Here is an 8,647-nt window from a genome sequence, read left to right on the forward strand (position 1 = left end):
CATGATGAAACTTGGTGTAAAGAAAACTTTTATAAAGTTGTAGCTTGGGATTGATTTTGGGGTTTCTGGAATCAAGGTCAATGTCATTGTTACTAAAAATAGGGTTAGGTTAGGGTTAGGGTTTAGGGTTAGGGTGAGGGTTGTGCTTTAAAGTGGTGCACTGTGATTCAGTATACTTTTTTATTCTTATGAAAAGTGTTGAAAACCTGGTTTCGTGGCATTGCCCCGTTTCTTGTTTTTCAGTGTATACAAGTACATCAGTTTTAATAGACTTCAGTAAAATTGTAACTCTCAAGTTCCCTTGTTATGTAAAAAGTGAAGTTTTCCTTAATGAACCAAAACATCTTCAACTTTATTATACCAGGGCTTATTTTCCCTATAAATCTACCTGTGGTAAAAGGTGATTATCCCAAAGCCAAAAAAGTTATCTTTTTTCCCAATTCTGAATTAAAATTTTTAAATGATTGTGACCTTTTAGGGTTTTATACTGTTGAGCAATTACTGAAATGCAGTCCATTAATATTTTACACAAAAAACATCTTTACATAGATTTTGGTAATTTGCAAAATTTCCCAATTAAGACAATTTCCAATTCCACTGGTGGTGGAATACCCAAAATGATATTAAAAAAATGCCTGTATACCTATTGTTTCTACTGAAAACCCTAGTTTTATTGGCAAGGGACATATTTTAGTGTTTGAGCATCACCTTAATCAAGAGTATACTAATGCTATACACAATCTTTAGAATTTTTTCTTACTTGATTTGTAAATTTGTCTTTAAATTAAAATGCATTTGTAAGAATTACATAAGTATGTTCTTTGATTAATGTTATTATTCTTAATGTGATACATGTTGTTATATATTATTTGGAAAATAAAATGATTTAGGCCAGGACAATTATGTTGTCTCTTAACCTTTACCCTTCTAAATTTCTAAAATGGACTGGTCCATCATTTAATTTTGGCACGACCACTTCTTATTCAAAGGGGTGTTCACTGAAAATTTACTGACTGAATAGGGAACAGCGCAGACCATGATCAGCCTGCAAGGATGTGCAGGCTGATCTTGGTCTGCATTGGTCGCAAAGGCAAAAGGTTAATTTGAACTTGTTTGATACTTGGGTGAGACTTCTTCTTAATTTAAATGACACTTGTCCTTTGCTTCCATTCTTAATTAGACATTCAGTAAAATCAACACTATTGTTCTGTTGCATCATTAGTGTTTCCTGTTTGTATGGGTCCTAGTACTGATATTTTCTGATTTTTACCTTGTCTGATTCTTGAAAAAAAATCAGCGCTGGATTGTCGTCACTTGATTGTCTGTGTCGGCGTTGATTAAAATTTTTGTTTAGGTTTGCCTTTTCTCAAACACTGTAAAAGCTACTGCTTTGAAACTTTGCACACTTGTTGATCATCATTAGGGGACAACATAGGTCAATAACCATAACTCTAACATGCATTTTGTCTGAATTATGGCTGTTTTGTACTTGGAAAATCTGAACTGCAGAGGAGCGATGGCACCTGTAGGCGGTGCTCTTGTTTAACTATATATCTCCCTTGACAAAACTTAGTCATTTTTGTTGTCAATGTTCCAGATATGTGACAAAGATAGTTTCAGCAAAATAATTGTAACGGTATCAGGATACTTGTCGTATCCATACACACAACATGTAAAGATTGCAGATATAACAGCAATACAAGAAAATATTTCTTTATCAGAAAACACAGATTCATAGGATTGTGAGAAATTATCTAATCTAGAGCAGATGTTTTGTTAAGAATTACCTGTCAAATGGCAGTCAGATGAAAAAATCTGAACTGTTTGAACAAAATTTATTGCTGTATATTATCTATTTTAAATCGATGTGTACAGGTGCAGAATGTTCTAGGTAGATGATATATCAGGAAAGTGTCCACATTAAATCAGAAAGCTGAACAGTTTGCATTGGCATTACAAGAATAATGTGTATTATAATAATGCAGAAAGGTCGTCACAGTATTGAAACATGGAGCAAAACACTTTTTTAGATGAATGAAAATACAGTTAGAACTCAATATCTAGAACTCGCTTATCTCAATGTTCCGGCCATTTCGAAGACATTTTCAAGTCCTGTCCCGAAAAAATATGTGCACAAAATATCATTTTAACTCTTACCATGCTGGACACAATTGGTTCTGCCTTTATGACCAGTGTAGATCATGATCAGCCTGCACATCCATGCAGTCTGATCATGATCTGCACTGTTCACTATTTAGTATCTTTTTGGTAAGCACCCCTTTTAACAGTCAAAGGTACTGTCCCATTGGAAGATGGACAATTGGTTATAGAAATATAGCATGGTAAGGGTTAAGTCTTTCAGTTACCTGGAAGTAAAATGCTTGATCCCTTTGAATTTGAGATACTGAGTTTCAACTGTATATGTAAAACAAGGCAGAAATATAACTAGACTTAGTGTTGTTATTGTACCCCCCGCCAACTAAGTTGTAAGGGGGGGTATACTGGTTTCAGGTTGTCTGTCTGTCTGTCCGTAGACACAATTTTGTGCGCACCATCTCTCCTCATCCCCTTGACACAATTTAATGAAACTTCACACAAGCGATGTTAGGTTCTTTCAGAAAAAAAAATTGCAGAGTTATGGGACTTTGTTTTTTGTTACTATACTATATACATAGACACAATCTTGTGCACACCATCTCTCCTGATCCCCTTGACACAATTTAATGAAACTTCACACAAGTGATCAGTAACAATAGTAGTTGTGCATGGTGCATGTTTGGTTCTTTCAGAAATTTTTTTTGCAGAGTTACCGGACTTTGTTTTTTGTTACTATACTATATACATAGACACAATTTTGTGCGCACCATCTCTCCTCATCCCCTTGACACAATTTAATGAAACTTCACACAAGTGATCAGTAACAACAGTAGTTATGCATGGGGCATGTTAAGTTCTTTCAACAACAAAAATTGCAGAGTTTTGGGACTTTGTTTCTTGTTAACATACTATGTACATACAGTCTGCATATGCAATCTTGTGCGCGCCTAATCTTCCAAACCCTTGCACACAACTTAATGAAACTCCACACAAGTGATCAGTACCAAACCTAGTTGTGCATGGTGCATGTTACGTTCTTTTAGATAAATATTCTGCATAGTTATGGGACTTTGTTTTTTGTTACTATACTGTATACATACAGTCTATATACATAAAGTCCACATAATTATGCAATCTTGTGTGCGTCAAATTGCAATGTACTGTGTCAGTGCATGCGGGGGGTACATTCATCACCTTTAGTGATAGCTCTAGTTTCTTTAGCAGTTATAAAAAAGCATTTCTATCCAAATAAAACGCAAGCAAGTTTTATGACTTTTTACAGGAATAAAAAAAAATTGCCCAGTTTCTGGTGTCTAAAATGTTGATATTTGCAATGGAAAATACCTTATTATCAAAATGGACTTTTAATAATGGAAACCAATCCTTACATTTGAAGAAAAACTATGATGTCCCTCTTACCACACGGTTGATTCCTCTAAAATGTTGTATAATATCAGTATTTTCATCAAGTGTTTTAAAATTATGTACATGAAACGGAATAGGGAAATCAAATATAATTTCATTAAGATCAGTAAGATCCTTTGAAATAGAATGTAAACAAGCAGATAATTACAGACCGAGTTTACTCATGAGATGTCCTACACTGTGAAACATCTCTCATGCATCTTCCCCCTCCCCTACTCCACTGAACCACCATTAGCAGAACTCTGTATATCAAGATTGAATGGACATGATCTAAAATGACAAGAAAATATAACAACATTGATGACAAATTCTGTGAAAAGATCCTTTGAAAGCGCTTTTGAGCGCTAAAAAATCTGGTAAATAATAGAATGCAGCCAAGCAACACAACAGCATTTTCAGTTTGACTGAGTCTGTTTACGAGACGTAATGATAAGTGCAACACTAATACCTCCTAGCATCAGCTTTAGCAGAATTTTATTAGCATATAATGGAATGTTCTCCATGATCCCAAAGGACCAGAAAATATAACACTGAGTCTAAGTACAGGAAGACTTATAGCACCCACACGCCTGTTAATATGGTAGTTAAAATCCTTTTGAAGCAAAGAATGCAACCTAGTAAAGCAGACCAATGGTTGGATAGAGTCCTTCATGAGCACCAAGCATTCTTTCCTGCAAAAAATCACTTGATATTTTTTTTTTACATGTTTGAAATTTATTTGCAAGGTGGGGGAACATGACATTCGAGTTCTAATTATCTAAATCTTTACATAAGTGAACGGAACTTATTTACAATTATTTCTTTATATACGAGTGCAGGGATGATGTAGCACTGAAATTAGCTCCATTTTCAGGTGGGTGCCTCCTCCCAACATATCAGCCTTTCCCTTACAGAAGCAAGCCTCTGTGGCGTACATGCTGCGTATTTGCTGTGTATATGCCGCGAACACAGTAGTACGCCAGAGGAGTACATTTTACATACACCGCATGCCGCGTACATGCTGCGTACTATTTCGACTAGTACACAGCATGTACGCAGGAGGTCACTAGTACACTTCAAGTACGCAGCACAGACTCTGAAAATTTAAGGAGTACACTGCATGTACGCAGGAGGGACTTGTACAAGAAAACAGTACACTGCATGTACACCACAGATACTTTGAAATTTGTGCAGTACACATCATATACGCGGGAAAGGCTTGTACAATTTCTTTTGGCATTTATACTTAGTTTTTTTTTTATAAGTTAATGTCTGAAGTAAACTTCATATACGCGGGAGGGACTTGTTCATTTTCTTTTGGTGTTTATACTTTGAATTTTTTTAGGTAAAAGTCTGAAGTACACTTCATGCAGGAAGGATTTGTACATTTTTTTTTTTTGGAAGCAAGAACTTGATTTCCGAGTAACTTTTATCTTAATAGCATAGAATAGTTCAGATTACCGGTATTCTGAATAATGAAAATTTGCCAAACTATTTGCAATGTTCAAATTTTGTGAAGCTTACATCTTAGTGATTTCTGAGCTGCACCTTGCATGCAGTGTAAAAATATATTCTTTTTCATTTTGAATTAATCCTGGAGCTTTCTAACTTGGATAATTGAAAAGCCTTATTTGAACTTCGTTGCATTACATTTTGTAATACATAAAATAATTACCAAGATAATGCCTCAACAGCGCCCGAATGAGAAGAATTAATAGCTCTCACTGTTATTTGAATACTCTTAAGCAAAACACCATTCTATCAAGTTTTATAAAGGCTTTAATGCTCATTATGTTAACTCATTAGGGCCTCACCAAATTAAAAAGTTGTCCATCGGATTTGCCGTTCGTATATTTACAGAACGATTTTGGCTAATTGCGCTTATCCCATTGGAAAAAATCAATCCAAAATTTTTTGGTGCGCTACTTTTTACGGACGTAAAAGTGTATAAATGCTTATATAATTCCAGTCCTAGATTGTTCTCAGATGGATTTTAATCAAAATAAATACATACTACGCACAGATAGTCTATAATAAATCATAACACTTATATTTAGTTGCATTAAAGTTGTTTCCCCTTGATGCAGTTATGCCATTTTCTTCAAATGTTTACCAAATTACATGCTACAAAAATTGATTTATTTCATTGAAAAGTGGATGAAGAAAAGCATACTAATTTATTTGATAACATCAATCTACATTATTTTGGTAAGGGTAAATACTTATTGATGCATGTCACTTATCTTTTTTCTGTCCAAATGATCAGCATTTGCATACGAAAGTTGGTGGGGTAAGGAATTTACATTATCACAGCAGTTTCGCCACAAGAGTACACAGCATGTATGCAGCAGGAGTACACAGCATGTACGCCGCAGGACTCGGGCCAGGAGTACACAGCATGTACGCTGTACGCTGCAGGAGTACACAGCATGTACGCCGCAGGGGTAGTACACCGCAGGCTCATTTGCATGTGAAAAGTGTATGTGCCGCGTATATGCCGCGTACTATTTCCCGCATACTAAATTCCTCCAGCGTACATCCTGTGTACTATGTAGTCCACAGCATGTACGCAGCAAGTAGTACGCAGCAGAGCTCATTTGCATGTCAAAAGTGTACTACAAACATACTATCGGTGTATGTGCGGTGTATATCCTGCGTACTATCTAAAGCCCTTGATTTCAGTACACATCCTGTACGCATCATATACGCTGTATGTACACAGAAAGAGTATGCAGCAGGCCTTTTTCTTCTGTAAGGGTTCCCTCAGGAGTCCTAACCTGATAAGTAGCTGGACTGTAGCCGTAGATGGTTACCCTTAGGGGCTGCAAGAGCTTTAATCAGAAAAAAACTTTTAATTGCTTCTTATACTGATGGTCACAAAACTTGGTATGAAATATTCTTGCAAAACATCTCCGTTCAAATTTCATCAAACAGTTGAGCTTGATTGCAGCTAAATTTAGAGGTAAACACTTTAAACAATACTACCAGATGAGCAGGTTAGGCCAGTTTAAGCATCTTGTTTTAATATGAGCCGCACCATGAGAAAACCAACATAGTGCGTTTGCGACCAGCATGGATCCAGACCAGCCTGCGCATCTGCGCAGTCTGGTCAGGAGCCATGCTGTTCACTTTCAAAGCCTATTGCAATTAGAGGAACCATCAGCGAACAGCATGGATCCTGACCAGACTGCGCGAATGCGCAGGCTGGTCAGGATCCATGCTGGTTGCAAACGCACTGTTGGTTTTCTCATGGCGCGGCTCATATAATTGTATATATTATCTGAATGGCAAGGAAGGACATCTTAAATAATTGTGTAGGCACAATTTATCGATATTTGCCAGTTTTCAATACCGGTAAACTAAATTGTCAGCTATCCGCTTGTATTGTATAAATGTCAGACGTGTGCTAAATTTTATAAGATTTTTAGATCGACTGATTTTTGAAAAAAAATCTACGAGGTATTGTCGGCGTCGGTGTTGGTTAAAATTTTTGTTTAGGTCCACCTTTTCTAAAAATTGTAAGAGCTACAGCTTTTAAACTTTGCACATTTGTCTGTCATCATTAGATGACTTAGTAGGCCAAGAACCATAGCTCTGATATGCATTTTGTCAGAATTATGGCCCTTTTTTGTACTTGCACTTGCAGACGAGTTGCAGATGGCACCAGTAGGCGGTGCTCATGTGTCAACAAACTGCACGTCTTGTACGATACAATAAACTCAGAAATAGTAATATTTTATTGGTTTCCTTTATTGTACCCAGGTGTTTAATCTCAATTAATATCATACGAAAAACAAAGAATTACCAGAATAATTCTAAAATGAATTTAATTGTAGATGCTTGGCATCAAGTTTATTACCTATAATGTTTGCACAGACTCAATTATTCTGCAGTATCGGTATATAAAAGACAGGAAAAAGACGTCACTATTCGGTGCTAGCAGAATTCTCATTGTATTGATGCAGATTGCAATTCAAACAGCAGCATAGATAATTTAAGATTCTGTAAGTTAATATGACTATTTCAGCATGAATTTCACCAACGATTTTATGAACGCAACAGTGACAAATGATAATGTTACGAACTTTGAAAAGGATGCAAAATCAAACTGTTTTGTATTTGGGTTTACAATTCCCGGAATACTGTGGAATGGAATTCTCTTACTGTGCTTTTATCGTAACAAAAATGCTGTTTGGATAAGGGACACAAAGAATATGATATGCAACATTATGAGTGACTTTGTGATTTCTATTGTAAACACCTTGATTTGCATCACGTGGATTGTGCCTTTCCAACAGTGGCCTTTGCAGTTATGTTATTTAAGAACGTACCTTTATGTTACAATGCAGTGTATTTCTTTAAATCATATTTTAGCTTTGTGTATGGACAGATATTGCGTAGCAGTGAATATTAACCATTTACAAAGACCTGGTTTAAGTCCCTACAAACGAAGTGTGGCGATATGGATTAGCGCTTCTATACTTGTAGCTATACCATATTTTGTTCCGGGTAAAGAACTCGCAGAATACAAGAATGCATGTTTTTCCAATGTTACAGCACTGGGTTTGAGTTCAAGGTCAGTGATAATTTTTCAGACGATCATGACGTCAGTGCCTTGGCTCATCACTAATGTTCTCTTTGTCGTAACCTCTGTAATATTATGGCGGAAAATACGAGTTGTTCAGCCAATTCTCTACCCAGTTCATACAGAAGACTTCACAAACCAAATGCATGAGCGTAACCAAAGAGAAAAGAATACCATTACAGACGACACCATCTCTTATATTTCATCTCCGAATGGAGATACTACTGTTGGAAATGAGACCGACTGTTTCGACTTTACATCGGCAATATGTCCTGAAAATCAAGTTACATCCAGTCAGTTACCTCTTCAGAAATGTGGAACAACTGATGAGTTCAATAACATGACAAGTCAAATATCGGATAGATTGGAATGTATGGCATCCCTGAAAGTGTTTATAGCGGACAGTTTCCAGAGGAGCGTGTCTGTATTAACACCTCCTTCAGTGCATTCAGAAACGCAAGAACAAATCAAGGGCAAAACTTCTTCTCGGCAAATTCAGTCATTAGAACGGCCTCGAGAAGTTCCCCTCTCTGAGCTTTCAGAAACAGTACATTCCCGCTT

The sequence above is a fragment of the Mercenaria mercenaria genome, chromosome 8, assembly GCF_021730395.1.
Source record: "Mercenaria mercenaria strain notata chromosome 8, MADL_Memer_1, whole genome shotgun sequence".
Classification (NCBI taxonomy): Eukaryota; Metazoa; Mollusca; class Bivalvia; order Venerida; family Veneridae; genus Mercenaria; species Mercenaria mercenaria.